Consider the following 18,014-nt stretch of genomic DNA (forward strand, 5'->3'; position numbering starts at 1 on the left):
GCGCACCTTTGCTAGTGCAAGGGTGCCTTAACACACACAGTAACATTGCACCTAACCTTCAGCAAGTGAAGGTTCAACATATAGGTGACTTATAAGTTACTTAAGTGCAGTGAAAATGGCTGTGAAATAACGTGTGTTATTTCACACAGGCTGCAGTGGCAGTCCTGTGAAAAGATTTTTCTGAGCTCCTTATGGGTGTCAGAAGAAATGCTGCAGCTCATAAGGATCTCCTGGAACCCAATGCCCTGAGTACCAAATGTGAGGGACTTATAAGGGAAGGGTCCAGTGTGTCAATTGAAATTGATAAATGAAGTCACTAGCCTATAGTGACAAATTTAAAACCAGAGAGAGCATAAGCACTGAGTGTAGAAGGCTGGCCTGGCTTTTAGTGGGTACCTTGTGGTACTTACATCTTGTGCCAGGTCCAGTTATCCCTTATTAGTAGTGTTCTAACAGCTTAGGCAGATCGAGGTAGCTGTAGCAGAGCAGCTTAGGCTGAGCTAGGAGACATGCAAAGCTCCTACTACACCACTTATATCATATAGCACTATATCATAAGAAAAGACAATACTCAGAGTTACTAAAAATAAAGGTATTTTAGTGACAATATGCCAAAAGTATCTCAGACGGTATACTCCCTTAGGAGGTAAGTAATATACACAAAATATACACACACGAACCAAATAAGCTAAGTAAAAAGTTAAAAAGGAGTGTAAACACTGTAGAACACAATAGAATGCAATAGGGAAAAATAGGCCTAGGGGCAACACAAACCATATACTCCAAAAGTGGAATGCGAACCACGAATGGACCCCAGGCCTAGTGTAGTGTGTAGAGGGTTGCTGAGAGTGTAAGAAAACACTAAGGGTGTCCAAGATACCCCACCCCAAGACCCTGAAAAGTAGGAGTAAAGTTACCCTACTACCCCAGAAAGACAGTAAAGTCGAGATAGGGGATTCTGCAAGGACAACAACTGACTGCAAAACACTGAAGACGGATTCCTGGACCTGAGGACCTGCAAAGGAAGGGGACCAAGTCCAAGAGTAACCAAGTGTCCAGGGGGACAGGAGCCCAATAAACCGCGGATGAAGATGCAAAAGGGCTGCCTCCGGGTGGAAGAAGCCTAAGATTCTGCAACAACTGAAGGTGCCAGGAACTTATGCTTTGGTCAGAAGATGTCTTACGGCGTGCTGGAGGATGCAGAGTTGTTTCCAAACAGAAAGACCGCAAACAAGCCTTGCTAGCTGCAAGAGTCGCGGTTGAGGATTTTGGGTGCTGCCAGGGCCCAGGGAGGACCAGGAGGTCGCCCCTTGGAGGAGTAGACCGAGGGGACGCTCAGCAACACGGAGAGCCCACGAAGAAGCAGGCAGCACCTGAACAGATGTTCAGAAGATCTGATCACGATGGTCGAATCAGCACAACAAAAGAGTCCCACGGAGTACAATTCAGCGAGTTGGGCAATGCAGGATGGAGTGCTGGGGACCTGGGCTAGGCTGTGCTCGAAGGAAGTCTTGCAAGAGTGCACAGAAGCCATAGCAGTTGCAGTTCACGCAGTACACAGGATTACTGTCTGGCGTGGGGAGGCAAGGACTTACCTCCACCAAATTTGGACAGAAGGGCCACTGGACTGTCAGGGACACTTGGATACAGCTCCTGTGTTCCAGGGCTCACGCTCGTCAGGATGACGAGAGGACCGGTGGTACAGATGTTTGGTGCCTGTGTTGGCAGGGGGAAGATTCCGTCGACACATGGGAGATTTCTTCTTGGCTTCCAGTGCAGGGTGAAGGCAGACAGCCCTCAGAGCATGCACAACCAGGAAACAGTTGAGAAAGCCGGCAGGAGGAGGCGCTACAATATTGCTAGTAGTCTTCTTGCTACTTTGTTGCGGTTTTGCAGGTGTCCTGGAGCAGTCAGCGGTCGATCCTTGGCAGAAGTCGAAGAGGGAAGTGCAGAGGAACTCTGGTGAGCTCTTGCATTCGTTATCTGATGAGAAACCCACAGGAGAGACCCTAAATAGCCCTCAGCGGAGGATTGGCTACAGAGAAAGGTAAGCACCTATCAGGAGGGGTCTCTGACGTCACCTGCTGGCACTGGCCATTCAGAGCTGTCCATTGTCACCTCACACCTCTGCATCCAAGATGGCAGAGGTCTGGGACACTCTGGAAGAGCTCTGGGCACCTCCCCTGAGAGGTGCTGGTCAGGGAAGTGGTCACTCCCCTTTCCTTTCTCTAGTTGCGCGCCAGAGCAGGGCTGGGGGGATCCCTGAACCGATGTAGACTGGCTTATGCAAGGAGGGCACCATCTGTGCCCTTCAAAGCATTTCCAGAGGCCAGGAGAGGCTACTCCTCCCAGGTCCTTCACATCTAGTTCCAAAGGGAGAGGGTGTAACACCCTCTCTCTGAGGAAATCCTTTGTTCTGCCTTCCTGGGACCAGGCTGCCCAGGCCCCAGGGGGGCAGAAACTTGTCTGTGGGGTTGGCAGCAGCGGTAGCTGCAGAGGAGTCCCCGGAAAGCTAGTTTGGCAGTACCCGGGCTCTATGCTGGAGACCCGGGGATGCCATGTTCGGAGTTACCATTGTGACGCCACATATAGGTATTGACCTATATGTAGTGCACATGTGTAATGGTGTTCCCGCACTCACAAAGTCTGGGGAATTTGCCCTGAACAATGTGGGGGCACCTTGGCTAGTGCCAGGGTGCCCACACACTAAGTAACTTCGCACCTAACCTTCACTAAGTGAGGGTTAGATATAAAGGTGACTTATAAGTTACTTAAGTGCAGTGTAAAAAGGCTGTGAAATCCCGTGGACGTTATTTCACTCATGCTGCAGTGGCAGTCCTGTATAAGATTTGTCTGAGCTCCCTATGGGTGGCAAAAGAACTGCTGCAGCCCATATGGATCTCCGGGAACCCAAATTCCCTGGGTACCTAGGTACCATATACTAGGGAATTATAAGGGTGTTCCAGTGTGCCAATCAGAATTGGTAAAATTAGTCACCTGCCTGCAGTGACAATTTTAAAAGCAGAGAGAGCATAAACACTGAGGTTCTGGCTAGCAGAGCCACAGTGATACAGTTAGACACCACACAGGAAACACACACACAGCATACTTTATGAGCACTGGGGTCCTGGCTAGCAGGGTCCCAGTGACACATAGGCAAACACAAACATACATACAGTACAAAATGGGGGTAACATGCTGTAGGAAAGTACCATCTTGCCTGGCATGTTACCCCCATTTTTCACTGTATATATGTTGTTTTAGTTGTATGTGTCACTGGGACCCTGGTAACCCAGGGCCCCAGTGCTCATAAGTGTGCCTGAATGTGTTACCTGTGTAGTGACTAACTGTCTCACTGAGGCTCTGCTAATCAGAACCTCAGTGGTTATGCTCTCTCATTTCTTTCCAAATTGTCACTGACAGGCTAGTGACCATTTTTACCAATTTACATTGGCTTACTGGAACACCCTTATAATTCCCTAGTATATGGTACTGAGGTACCCAGGGTATTGGGGTTCCAGGAGATCCCTATGGGCTGCAGCATTTCTTTTGCCACCCATAGGGAGCTCTGACAATTCTTACACAGGCCTGCCACTGCAGCCTGAGTGAAATAACGTCCACGTTATTTCACAGCCATTTTACACTGCACTTAAGTAACTTATAAGTCACCTATATGTCTAACCTTTACCTGGTAAAGGTTAGGTGCAAAGTTACTTAGTGTGAGGGCACCCTGACACTAGCCAAGGTGCCCCCACATTGTTCAGAGCCAATTCACTGAACTTTGTGAGTGCGGGGACACCATTACACGCGTGCACTACATATAGGTCACTACCTATATGTAGCTTCACCATGGTAACTCCGAATATGGCCATGTAACATGTCTATGATCATGGAATTGCCCCCTCTATGCCATCCTGGCATTGTTGGTACAATTCCATGATCCCAGTGGTCTGTAGCACAGACCCTGGTACTGCCAGACTGCCCTTCCTGGGGTTTCACTGCAGCTGCTGCTGCTGCCAACCCCTCAGACAGGCAGCTGCCCTCCTGGGGTCCAGCCAGGCCTGGCCCAGGATGGCAGAACAAAGAACTTCCTCTGAGAGAGGGTGTGACACCCTCTCCCTTTGGAAAATGGTGTGAAGGCAGGGGAGGAGTAGCCTCCCCCAGCCTCTGGAAATGCTTTGTTGGGCACAGATGTGCCCAATTCTGCATAAGCCAGTCTACACCGGTTCAGGGACCCCTTAGCCCCTGCTCTGGCGCGAAACTGGACAAAGGAAAGGGGAGTGACCACTCCCCTGACCTGCACCTCCCCTGGGAGGTGTCCAGAGCTCCTCCAGTGTGCTCCAGACCTCTGCCATCTTGGAAACAGAGGTGCTGCTGGCACACTGGACTGCTCTGAGTGGCCAGTGCCACCAGGTGACGTCAGAGACTCCTTGTGATAGGCTCCTTCAGGTGTTAGTAGCCTTTCCTCTCTCCTAGGTAGCCAAACCCTCTTTTCTGGCTATTTAGGGTCTCTGTCTCTGGGGAAACTTTAGATAACGAATGCATGAGCTCAGCCGAGTTCCTCTGCATCTCCCTCTTCACCTTCTGATAAGGAATCGACCGCTGACCGCGCTGGAAGCCTGCAAACCTGCAACATAGTAGCAAAGACGACTACTGCAACTCTGTAACGCTGATCCTGCCGCCTTCTCGACTGTTTTCCTGCTTGTGCATGCTGTGGGGGTAGTCTGCCTCCTCTCTGCACCAGAAGCTCCGAAGAAATCTCCCGTGGGTCGACGGAATCTTCCCCCTGCAACCGCAGGCACCAAAAAGCTGCATTACCGGTCCCTTGGGTCTCCTCTCAGCACGACGAGCGAGGTCCCTCGAATCCAGCGACACCGTCCAAGTGACCCCCACAGTCCAGTGACTCTTCAGCCCAAGTTTGGTGGAGGTAAGTCCTTGCCTCACCTCGCTGGGCTGCATTGCTGGGAACCGCGACTTTGCAAGCTTCTCCGGCCCCTGTGCACTTCCGGCGGAAATCCTGTGTGCACAGCCAAGCCTGGGTCCACGGCACTCTAACCTGCATTGCACGACTTTCTAGGTTGGTCTCCGGCGACGTGGGACTCCTTTGTGCAACTTCGGCGAGCACCGTTTCACGCATCCTCGTAGTGCCTGTTTCTGGCACTTCTCCGGGTGCTACCTGCTTCAGTGAGGGCTCTTTGTCTTGCTCGACGTCCCTTCTCTTTGCAGGTCCAATTTGCGACCTCCTGGTCCCTCCTGGGCCCCAGCAGCGTCCAAAAACGCCAAACGCACGATTTGCGTGTAGCAAGGCTTGTTGGCGTCCATCCGGCGGGAAAACACTTCTGCACGACTCTCCAAGGCGTGGGGGATCCATCCTCCAAAGGGGAAGTCTCTAGCCCTTGTCGTTCCTGCAGTATTCACAGTTCTTCAGCCTAGTAAGAGCTTCTTTGCACCAACCGCTGGCATTTCTTGGGCATCTGCCCATCTCCGAGCTGCTTGTGACTTTTGGACTTGGTCCCCTTGTTCCACAGGTACCCTCAGACAGGAATCCATCGTTGTTGCATTGCTGATTTGTGTTTTCCTTGCATTCTCCCTCTAACACGACTATTTTGTCCTTAGGGGAACTTTGGTGCACTTTGCACTCACTTTTCAGGGTCTTGGGGTGGGTTATTTTGCTAACTCTCACTATTTTCTAATAGTCCCAGCGACCCTCTACAAGGTCACATAGGTTTGGGGTCCATTCGTGGTTCGCATTCCACTTCTGGAGTATATGGTTTGTGTTGCCCCTATCCCTATGTTTCCCCATTGCATCCTATTGTAACTATACATTGTTTGCACTGTTTTCTAAGACTATACTGCATATTTTTGCTATTGTGTATATATATCTTGTGTATATTTCCTATCCTCTCACTGAGGGTACACTCTAAGATACTTTGGCATATTGTCATAAAAATAAAGTACCTTTATTTTTAGTATAACTGTGTATTGTGTTTTCTTATGATATTGTGCATATGACACTAAGTGGTACTGTAGTAGCTTCACACGTCTCCTAGTTCAGCCTGAGCTGCTTTGCTAAGCTACCATTATCTATCAGCCTAAGCTGCTAGACACCCTATACACTAATAAGGGATAACTGGGCCTGGTGCAAGGTGCAAGTACCCCTTGGTACTCACTACAAGCCAGTCCAGCCTCCTACACATGCCAGGCAAGATGGTACTTTCCTACACCATTTCTCTTCTCTCTTTTTCTATTGCTAGGATTCTCCCTTCCTGGGCAAGTCTCCAAGCTAATCTCTTTAAAAGCATCTCTTCAGAGAATCTCTCTCTACAACTTGAGGAACCCGAGTCCTCCTCACTATGGGGAGGTGTGCTCTATATCTGTGGTACAGGTTCCACTCTTTTAAGTGGTGAAGGGTCCAGTTCTCCCTCACTTGCACTGCCCTGATCTACAAGGTCAGAAGCCGAATCTGCAGGGTGGGCCCGCTCATGCTCTGCCAGTAGTTCCTGGAGCCTGGCACTGGTAGGGATTGAGCCTGTTTTTATTATGTATCTTTTACATAGGGCCCTTAACTGCTTGTGGGAAAGCTGAAGGTAAAGGGTGACATTGAGCTCCAAAGCCCCGTCCTCTGAGGTACTCATTATTTTACTAAACTACACAGGTTTTTGCAGTCCTAACTAAAGTAAGCTATGCCCAAAGTCACCCCTGCATCAGTTGCCCCTGTGCACAGGACCAAAGGTGCACCTATGTCCCCGAGCACCCAAAGTCTACTGCCTACCTGTTTGTTGTCCCTGACTGGCTTCCTAGCAAGAGTCTGCAGTCTATATTCACGAGGACCAAACTCCCATAGGAAACCACTGGGCAACCAATGCCTTACTACATCTCTGCACCCACCCGCCCAGTGTGACCTGTTGGTGTTGTCCTGATCAGTGCTCACCTTAACTCCCTGAGATTGGCTTTGTAAGTCGTCGTTAACCCAGTGTTTGCTGAACATTGTTTTTCCTCCGTAGGATAACATTGAGAGCTGAGAATTGCACTGTTGATTTCTGAAACTGTAAAGATTTATTCTTAAAAGTCTACTTATCTGATCACAAAGTTCTTGGGTTTGAAACATATATAAAAATAATAATTTTTCTAAATTGTTTGTCGATTTATTCATTGTGTCTCATTTATTGCTACTGTGAGTAAAATAAATGCTTAGCACTACCTTCTGATAAACCTAACTGCTCACCCATACTACCACAATAGAGTATCAGTCCTATCTACCTTTGCCTCTGCAATACCAATAGATGTACACTGTGCAGAGAATCCAGTGGATCTTCATTTTAGTGCACTATATAGAGAGCCAGCTTCCTACACTAGGTGATGGCAGTTGCAGCTCATCTGTGGAGGCCAGGAGTTCCAGTCTGTAGTAGGCTGGCCTGGTTTGTAGTGGGTACCTAAGGTACTTACACCTTATACCAGGTCCAGTTATCGCTTATTAGTGAAATGTAGACAGTGTCAAGAAGCCATGCTGTCTAGGGGTAGTGTGGATGAGCAGTCAAGGCCTAACTAGGAGACATGAAAAGCTCATGCATTACCACTGTATACACACAGTACTCACACACATGAAAGAAAATACTCAGTGTTACAGAAATAAAGGTACTTTATTTTGGTGACACAAATGCCAAAAATACCATAAAGACTATACTCCCTTGGGAGGTAGGTAATACACAAATTATATACACTAGTATGCAGAAATAGCTGTAAAATAGTTAGAAAACAGTGCAAATAGTGAAAATGATAATAGGCAGAAATGTGGCTTGGGGGAACACACACCATATACTAAGAAAGTGGATTGCAAATATCGGTTTCCCACCTAGGCAAGTGTAGTGTGTAGAGGGGCGCTGGGAGTATTAGAAAACACCAAAGGTAAGTAATAGAACCCACCCCAGAGCCCAGGAAAGTAAGAGTAAATCACAGCAACTTTCCTAGAACACATAAGAACACGAGAAAGAAGATTATGCAAGAACCAGAAGAGACTGCAAGACACCAACAGTGGATTCCTGGACCTGAAGACTTGTGGAAGAAGGGGACCAAGTCCAAGAAGCACAAGAAGTCTAGGGAGAACAGGAGCCTCTGCTAACCTGGATAAAGGTGCAAAAGAAGAACCACCAGTGAAGAACAACAGTCAGTAATGCAGCCAAGAAGACGGATTTGGGTTCCTGATTGGTGCAGGTGATGTCCCACGCGGGTGGATGATTGCAGTCTGGTTTGCGTCGCTTTTCCCGCCAACAAGCCTTGACAAACGCAAAGCTCGTGGTTAGCGGAAAATGGCGCTGCCCGGGACTAGGAAGGACTTGGTGGACTCTACCCAGGAAGGGGGGTCAGAGGGAGCTCTCAGCAACTCAGAGAGCCCTCAGAAGACCAGGCAGCGTGCACAGGAGTCCCACAGCATGGGGACAAAGGAGGTGCAAAAGGAGGCCCACACTTCACTACAACAAAAGATCCCACGCCGCCGAAGAACCACTCAGGAAGCTGTGCATCGCAGGAAGGATGCTGCGGGCCGGAGCTGCACGGTGCATGAAGAACTTCATGGAGAGATGCCAACAAGCCTTGGCAACTAACACGCAGTGCACGGGGTACTGTCTTGCATGGGGAGGCAAGCTCTTACCTCCACCAAAGTTGAACCGTAGGACATCAGGACCATCGGGACCTCTTCAGTCCACCACCTGTGATGCTGGATCCACGCAACTCATCAGGAGAGGGTACTCACACCACTGCAGGGAGGTGCCTGCTGAAGTAGGGGAGTGACTCCTTCACTCCAAGGGAGATTCCTTAGCTCTTCTGGTGCAGGCTGAAGACAGGCTGTCCAGTGAGGATGCATGACCGGGAAACAGTTGCTGGCAGGAGCTGAAGATACAATGTTGCAGAAGTAATTTTTGCTTCTTTGTTACAATTTGTAGAGTTCCTGGAAGGGCCAGATCCAGTTTCGTTAGTAAGAAGGTGAAGTACAGAGGATTCCTGCTGGAGTCATAAAATCAGATTCTGAAGAACCTCTCAAGAGAGACCCTAAATAGCCCTGAATGGGGGTTTGGTCAGCTAAACAGGTAAGACCTTATCAGGGGAGGGCTTTGATGTCACCTGCTGGGACTGGCCACTCAGATACTCCCAGAGTTCCCTGCCAACTTGGAATCCAAGATGGCAAAACCCAGGGACCCTCTGGAGGAGCTCTGAGCACCACCCCTGGGGTGATGATGTACAGGGGAAGTCTCACTCCCCTTTCCTTTGTCCAGTTTCGTGCCAGAGCAGGGACTGGAGGTCCCTGAACAGGTGTAGACTGGATTATGCAAGTAGGGCACCAAATGTGCCTTTCAAAGCATTTCTAGTGGCTTGGGGAGGCTACCCCTCCCAAGCCTGTAACACCTATTTCCAAAGGGAGAGGGTGTAACACCCCTCTCCCAAAGGAAATCATTTATTCTGACTTGCTGGGCTTGAGCTGCTCAAGCAACAGGAGGGCAGAAACCTGTCTGAGAGATGGCAGCAGCTTGGGCTACCGGGAAAACCTCAGAAGGCTGTAATGGCAATACTGGGGGCCCTCTAAGGAGCACCCAGAGTTCATGGAATCATACAACCAGTGCTTGCAAAAGCCTTGGGGTAGGATTCCAACATGTTTGATACCAAACATGCCTATTTTCGGAGTTACCATTATGTAGCTGGACATAGGTAGTGACCTATGTCCAGTACACACGTAAAATGGTGTCCCCGCACTCAGGAAGTCTGGGGAAAATGGTCCTTGGAGGTCGTGAGGGCACCTCTGCTAGTGCAGGGGTGCCCTCACACACACAGGTACTCTGCACCCTCCCCTACGTGACCTGGTGCAGTGTGAATGGCAGTGAAAAGGTGCATGCACCTCTTCACAAAGGCTGTAATGGCAGTCCTGCAGAAGCCTTTGCATGGGTCCCCTATAGCTGGCAAAAGATATGCTGCAGCCCATAGGGATCTCCTGGAACCCCAGTGCCCTGGGTACCTAAGTACCATATACTAGGGACTTATAAGGGGGTACCAGTATGCCAATTGTGGGTGGAATACTGGGTTACCAGTATGCAACAACCATAATTTAAGGGAGAGAGCATAACTACTGGGGGTCCTGATTAGCAGGATCCCACTAGACTCAGTCAAACACACTGACAAATGGGCCAAAAGTGCGGGTAACCAAGCTAGAAAGAGGCTTCTTTCCCACAGAGTCTTCCTCTAGCGACGACTGGCTGTTGAAGACGGGCCCACCTCCAGACTACGGCTGAGCTCTTGCACTCTCTGGATTTTTTTTTATAAACATGTTGAAGTCACACTTGATTCCTCTCAGATGATCCTTTTCATCTGAGCCGTTATAGACACAGTGCAGTTTCAGGCTTATCCTCCCGTGCGGTGAGTTCAGGATATTCAGGCTATGATAGTGATGTTTCTGGTAGTTCCATCTACCTGTAGGTTCCTCACCTTTTAAATATCCTAATGCTCCAGCGTTCCACAGAACATTTCTTCATAGCTCTCCACGTCAATGAATACGACTCCACACGTGACTCTGTGATGGCATCAGAGCAATAAGAAGTCCTCTTCACTGTGCTGATGTCAGTTTCTACCCACTTTTTTGTGCCTTTGAGGCAAATGGGTGAAACCAACATTATGAATGCAACAACATGTTGCAAGCCACAGATTTTGGTGAGACAAACTCTAAGGATACTGGGACTCATGGCTTCCTGTATCCTACTGGAACCAAATACATGTTGGCATATACGGGCTGTACAGTGGGACCTGAAGTTCTAATGGGCACAGCATCAGGGGAATCCCTCCTACTTGGTCCAGATCTCAAAGGGTACTGCAAAAGATCCTCAGTGGTGGCTAACAAACCACGATTAAGTCAGAGGCATACCCGTCTCCCTTCCCCAACCGGAACACACAGGGTCGTGACAGATGTGTCACTCCTGGGATGGGGCAGCCATCTGGGAGAGGTGAAGATCAGAGGACTCTGGTCTCCGGCAGAATCCAGACTCCACATCAGACACCACATCAGTATGCTGAAGTTACGGGCGATTCGACTAGCATTGAAGGGGAGGTTGGTGCAGGTGTTCATGGACAACCTCATCACCATGTGGTACTGCAACAAGCAGTGAAGGCTGGATTTGTGAACCCTAACATAATGGGACTTCCCTAGTGGTTCAACACCTGGCAGGCTCTCTGAACGCCAGGGTGGCCAAACTCAGCCCCAGTTCCTTAGCGGATGACGAATGGTATCTCCATCTGGAGATGGCGCAAGGTCTCTTTCTGCAGTTGGGAGAGACAAGGTTAGATCTGTTTGCCTCTGCAGTGAACGCACAATATGAGCAGTATTGCATGCTGGAGTTTCCAAGATGGTTGTTGCTCAGGGATGCTTTTCATCTAGAGTGGAGCTCAGGCCTCCTGTACGCCTTTCTGTCCATACCACTCCTGCCCAGAGTCCTCAAGAAGATTGAGAACAACTGGAGCCAAGTCATCTTTGTGGACCTGGATTGAGCACGGAGAGTGAAATGTCCCGAGCTACTGAGCATGGCCAATAATCCTCCGATCAGGCTGCCCCTTTGAGAGGGTCTTATGTTGCAGCAGCAGGGGAGGCTTACCCTTCTGAATCTGCCTAGTCACCATCTTCTTGCACAGAGATTGAGCAGCGACAATTGACAGCTTTTTACCTTCCTCCCGAAATCTGTGATGTCATCTTGGCTGCCAGGTGTTCCTCCACCAAGACCTTATACACCTGCCGTTGGAAGAAATTTGCAGCTTGGTGTTCTGACAAATGTTGATCCCATTTCTGCCCCCTTTTCTCAGGTTCTTTTCTTTAATCTAGGCAAGGCTCTGCTCTGGGCACTCTTAAGGGTTATCCTTCTACTATTTCTGCATTCCTAAGATTACTTGATCAGCCCTATGTCTTCATATCTCCTATTGTGCATAGATTATTGGAAGGTTTAGTCCATCTCTTTCCCCCTTCTCCTTTTATCAGGCCTCAGTCAGACTTGAATCTAGTTCTCACACTCTTGATGTGCGCTCCCTTTGAGCCACATCACAGTTGTCCCCTACAGTTGCTCACCATCAAAACTGCTTTCTTCGTGGCTATAACATCTACCTGATTAGTTAGTGAGCTAAAGGCCTTCCGATCTAAGCCGTTCTATTTAACTATTTATCCTCACAAAGTGGTGCTTCTCACGCTGACCTCCTTTCTTCTGAATGTTATCATGCTCTTTCATATAGGTCAGTCCATCACCTTACCTACTTTCTACGCTCCACCTCACCCTTGCAACGATGAGGAGCTTCTTTATCGTCTGGACCCCAAATGTTCATTGTCATTCTACCTTGACCGCACAAAGGAATTCCAGGTTCATAATCAACTCTTTGTAGGGTAGGTGGGAGATGAAAAGGGCCATGCTGTGCAGAAAAGAATTATCTCCAGATGGGTCATGCTCTGCATTAAAATATGCTACGCATTGGCCAAAAAGCAACCCCCTGAGGGCTTGCGCGCTCATTTCACCAGAGCCAAAGCTGCTACCTCTGCATTAGTACATGGAGTTTCAGTCTTGATATCTGCCAGGCAGTAACGTGGACTTCAATGCACACGTTTATCAAACATTACTGCCTGGACAGTCAAGTCTGTTGTGATGGGCGTTTTGCCCGTTATGTCCTGCAGGACTTCTCGTCTGTAATTTGTCCACAGATCCACCTTCGGGGATGGTATTGCTTGGGTATTTATTTTAAGGTAAGGAATCTGCAGCTAGAAGTCTCTATTAGATGAACAAGTTACTTAGCTTCGGTAATGCATTATCTGGTTCAGACTTTGAACCTGATTTAGAGGTTGGTGGACAGGTTACTCCGTCACAAATGTGACTGACATCTCTTCCACTGTATTACAATTCCCATAGGATATAAATGGATCATAATACGGCGGACGGTATATCTGTCACATCTGTGATGGTGTAACCCCCTTCACCAAACTCTAAATCAGGCCCTATAACTTACCTCAGATTCCTTACTAACTCACCCATCCTCCCTACTCTGCAAATAGATTTCTAAGGACATAGCTGTATTCCTTTCAGGGCCCTAGTTATCCACACCAGCAGTCAGTGTTCTTCATGTAGCATGAAAAATTGTGAAAAGAAACTGACATCAGCGCGCCTGGGTGGTGTTTGTATCGATGCCATGGACGTCACTTCCGGCACAGGTGACACCAGTGATGCATGTGGAGCCGAATGATGCCGTGGTGCACAGAGGTACTGCTTGTCGGAGGCTGGCTCATTTTGTGGTTTACACCTGTGGTGTGGTACCCTATACTGAGTCTAGACAGCCCTTAGTGATAGTGTTTAAGTGTCCAGATAGCCAAAACCCTCTAGATGTAGCTGTGGTGAGCAGCTAAAGCTTATTTAGGAGGAATGTAAAGCACTTGCAGTACCCACGATAGAAAATCAGTAACAGTTCACAAGAACCACACCAGGTGTTGCAAAAATAAAGTGTTCTTTGTTGCAACACTAGGACTACACTAAGATTGGTATATCTCCACTGGGAGATATGAACAGATGAAATACATGCAGTTAGCAACAAGCAGCAACAATGTAGAAATGCATGGGAACCTGTGGGGCAAGCCATATACTAAGAAAGTGGTATGAGAATGGAGGTGAAGTAGGGGTGAAGTGTTGTTGGAAACCCTAGTTGAAGCAAATGGAAGCCTAACTGTCCAGCAGCTGTTGTGACCCGTGGACCAGGTCTGTGGAACCCATAGGTGGATTCTGTATAATAAGAACCTGAGGAAGAAGGGGACAATATCCAGATCACTCAGATGTCCAGGTGGTGCAGGATGGCAATGCCCACCCACCTGGTGGTGACGTTCCTGCAGGACGGTCAAGGCAAAAGTCCAGCTGCGGAGTCCAGGGGATGCAGGAGATTCTTGGAGTCACCCATGAACTGTCCTACGTCGGTCGTCGGATTGCAGGAGGGTCAGTATCCAGCAGGGCTACCAACAAGCCTTGGCAAATACAACTAGCTGGTGCATGGAAGACTGTAGGCTTTTGGGAACCAGCAAGGTCCTAGTGAATCGACCCTTGGAAGAGAGTCAGGGCAGGCATTCAGCATTGAACAAAGCCAGCCGGAGTCAGGGGAGCCCCCAAGCGTGACCCACTGGCAGCAGGCACAGGGAGTCACAGGCAGGCCTCAGCAGCACAACAAAATATGAGTCCCATGTCACAGGAGCCACAGAGAGTCGAATGATCTTTGAGTTGCAGAATGCTAGAGGCTGGGGCTTCTAAGAGCCTGAAGATCTCCTGGTGGAAGAATCAACAAGCCTTGGTAAGAGCAACAATCGCAAGGCACAAGGGTTCTGTTCCTTTAGTTTCAGCAAGGGCCCACCATCTTCCAAGTTGGTCAGAAGAATAGAGGGACCCAGAGGGGACCACAGTGCCACCACCTTTGAGCAGAGCCTTTTTGGTGTCCGTGGGACAGCAGGATCCACCAGCCACTCATTGTCATCTTGAGGTGCCTTCAGTTGAAGGTGAGTGACTCCATTCCAAGGGAGATTCCTTCTTGCTTCTTGGATGAAGGCACAGTCTTTATGACCCTGGAGGCTGCACAGCCACGGAGGTTGCAGACATCTTGTAGGAGCAGGAGAAACAATGTTGCAGTGGGAGCCCTCCCAACTGGATACAGTCTTGTTTCAGTTCCAAAAGAAGACCAGCAGTGGCTCCGGAGGCCGGGAGTAGAAGATGTCTTTCAGAGAGTTGCTTGTAAAGTCTTGCTCAATGAATATGGGATCCATCCTCGGGGGAACCCTTAAGTAACCCAGAAAGGGTGCAGTGTCCCACCTATCGGGGGTGGAGGGGTCAGGAACGTCGTCTACCTGGCCGAACCAGTCAGATGCTCACAGGTGTCTCTGCACATCTTATTTTCAAGATGGCACAGTCAAGTGACCACTTGGCAGACCTCTGGGCACCTCCCTAGGGGAGGAGCTGGACTGAGGGATGATCATTCCCCTGTCCTTCGTGTGGTTTCACACCAGAGGGAGAACTGGGGGTTCCTGAACTGGTGCAAACCAGATTATGCAAGGAGTGCACCAAGTGTGCCCTTCAAAGCAGTCTAGTGGCGCTCAGAGGCCACCCACACCAGCCCAGAGACACCTATTTCAAAAGGGGGGAGGTGGTCATCCCTCTCCCTTCCAGGAAATTCTTTGTTCTGCCTTCCCCTGCTTTAGATAGGCTCATCAGCAGGAGGGCAGAACGGTGTCTTGGGTTGGCAGCAGTGTGGGCTGGCAGCCAGACCATGTAAGGCTGCACAGGCAGAACTGGGGGGTCCTCTAAAGAACCCCCAGAGTACATGGGATCCTGCAAGTAGCACTGGAATAGGTGTAGTTGCATGATTCCAACATGTTTGATACCAAACATGCCTAGGTTTGGAGAAGCCATTATGTAGTTGGACCACTTGTGGTTACCAATGTCCATTACGTACCTGAAGATGGCTTCCCTGCACTTACAAAGCCTAGGGAATGGAGTCTTGGGCTCGTAGGGGTACCCCGCTCATGCAGGAGTACCCTCACACTTAGGTACATACACGCTGCCCTTGGGCTGGAGGGCCTACCTGAGGGGTGACTTATAGTGTGTAAGTGCTGTGATTGCAATATAAGGCAAGCTGTATATTGGTAGTAAAAAGGTGCATTCACCACTTCATGCAGTTCTGCAATGGCAGAACTGCACACACAGTGTGCATGGGCTCCCATGGGTGGCATAATACATGCTACAGCCTGTGGGATACCCCTTCTGTACCAATGCCCTGAGTACCCAAGTGTCATATAACAGAGACCCTACATAGGTGCACCAGTATGCCAATTGTGGGGTGTAAAGGTTTTCCAGCAACCAAATTTAGACAAGAAAGCTCAGACACTGGGGTCCTGATTAGCAGCATCCCAATGTACTGCAGTCTAAACACACTGACACCAGGCAAAAAGTGGGGCTAACTATGTCAGAAAGATGCTCCTTTCCTATACTACTCACTATATATCTTCTAGATCCAGTCTGATTCCTGGGATAGTTCTAAAGTGAGGAATCTGCAGCTAGATATAATCTACAAGATCAGGTGTTACCAAAGGTAAGTAACTTGTTCTACTCAGACATGCATGCTTGCACCGAGACCACAGTCTTTTAAGCTCCATGCAGCATGTTGCCTAAAGCAAACTCACACATATAACAAGCAGGTCGACGGTAGGTAGGATGTCAAAAATCCACTAAGTATGTCTCATTCATCCTATTGGCACTACAGTGATCTTCACTCACTTAAAAATCCACAGGTATTGCTTAGCAATCAGAAAGAGAACACTCAAAGTGGATGTCTCACAACCACTAAGAATATCTTAAACATACCTTAGAAAATAGCTAAAAGAAATTTAATCTATGTCAGTAACCCCAAATTAAGGCCTTCTGAGCCCAAAAGGCTGGGTGCATTATATTAAAGGTGTTGACATATAAGTGCAAGCTTATATGTCCCTATAGTAGCCTTTTCTTGTTAACGTCTACTATAAGTGATAGGTGGTCAATGGTATAACTCCATTACCGGCACTCCATTATGGTACCGCTGAAATATGTCATGTTTGGTATCAAACAACATGCCTTTCCACCCCAGACATGTATCTTATATTCAGGGTGATGTGGTATGCACCCAGGTGGTGACCTTAGAGGTTGCCCACCTGGTTGATCCAGCTTTCCTGTGCTGTGGCTGCCAGTTTGCAGTTGTTGCCGCCAAGATATAATTCTGACCCCCCTGCAAGGGAATGTGAACACTTTCAGGAGTCAGAAAAAAGGCCTGCCTGAGCAGCAGGTGTCACCACAGTCCCTTCTTGACAGGAAGGTTAGTGAAGTGGCACACCAAGGCAGTGAGCTTCAAAGAGCACATTGCCTCTGATATGCAAGTAGGCTCCCCAGAGGAAGACAAAGCCATCCCTCAGGCCCAGTCACATTTACACCCGGGCAGATGGGGCAGATGGGAAAATCAGGTTGTCAGGAGGTGTACACCCCCAAAAAACTAGCCACAACTCTATGAGTGGGCTACTTGGCCTGTTTGGCCAAGGATGGGTTATGTCTTTTTGAAAAGTGGCAAAATAGAGGGTTCTGGGTAGGAAATGTAGCACACACTGTAGGAGGCTGGCCTGGCTTATAGTGGGTACCTGATGGTACTTACACCTTGTGCTAGGTCCAGTTATCCCTTATTAGTAGATTAGTAGTGTTCTAGCAGCATAGGCTGATAGAGGTAGCTATAACAGAGCAGCTTAGGCTGAACTAGGAGACATGCAAAGCTCCTACTATACCACTTATATCATATAGCACTATATTGCAAGAAAACACAATACTCAGTTACTAAAAATAAAGGTACTTTATTTTAGTGACAATATGCCAAAAGTATCTCAGAGGATGTACTCCCTTAGGAGGTAAGTAATATACACAAAATATACACACAAACCAAAATCAGGTAAGTAAAACACTTAGAAAAGTAGTGGAAACACTGTAGAACACAATAGAATACAATAGGAGAAAATAGGCCTAGGGGCAACACAAACTATATACTCCAAAAGTGTAATGCAAACCACAAATGGACCTCGGGCCTAGTGTAGTGTGTAGAGGGTCGCTGGGAGTGTAAGAAAACACTGAGTGTCCAAGATACCTGTAGGAAAGTACCATCTTGCCTGGCATGTTACCCCCATTTTTCACTGTATATATGTTGTTTTAGTTGTATGTGTCACTGGGACCCTGTCACCCAGGGCCCCAGTGCTCATAAGTGTGCCTGAATGTGTTACCTGTGTAGTGACTAACTGTCTCACTGAACCTCAGTGGTTATGCTCTCTCATTTCTTTCCAAATTGTCACTAACAGGCTAGTGACCAATTTCACCAATTTACATTGGCTTACTGGAACAACCTTATAATTCCCTAGTATATGGTACTGAGGTACCCAGGGTATTGGGGTTCCAGGAGATCTCTATGGGCTGCAG

The sequence above is a fragment of the Pleurodeles waltl genome, chromosome 3_1 (assembly GCF_031143425.1).
Source record: "Pleurodeles waltl isolate 20211129_DDA chromosome 3_1, aPleWal1.hap1.20221129, whole genome shotgun sequence".
Taxonomy (NCBI): domain Eukaryota; kingdom Metazoa; phylum Chordata; class Amphibia; order Caudata; family Salamandridae; genus Pleurodeles; species Pleurodeles waltl.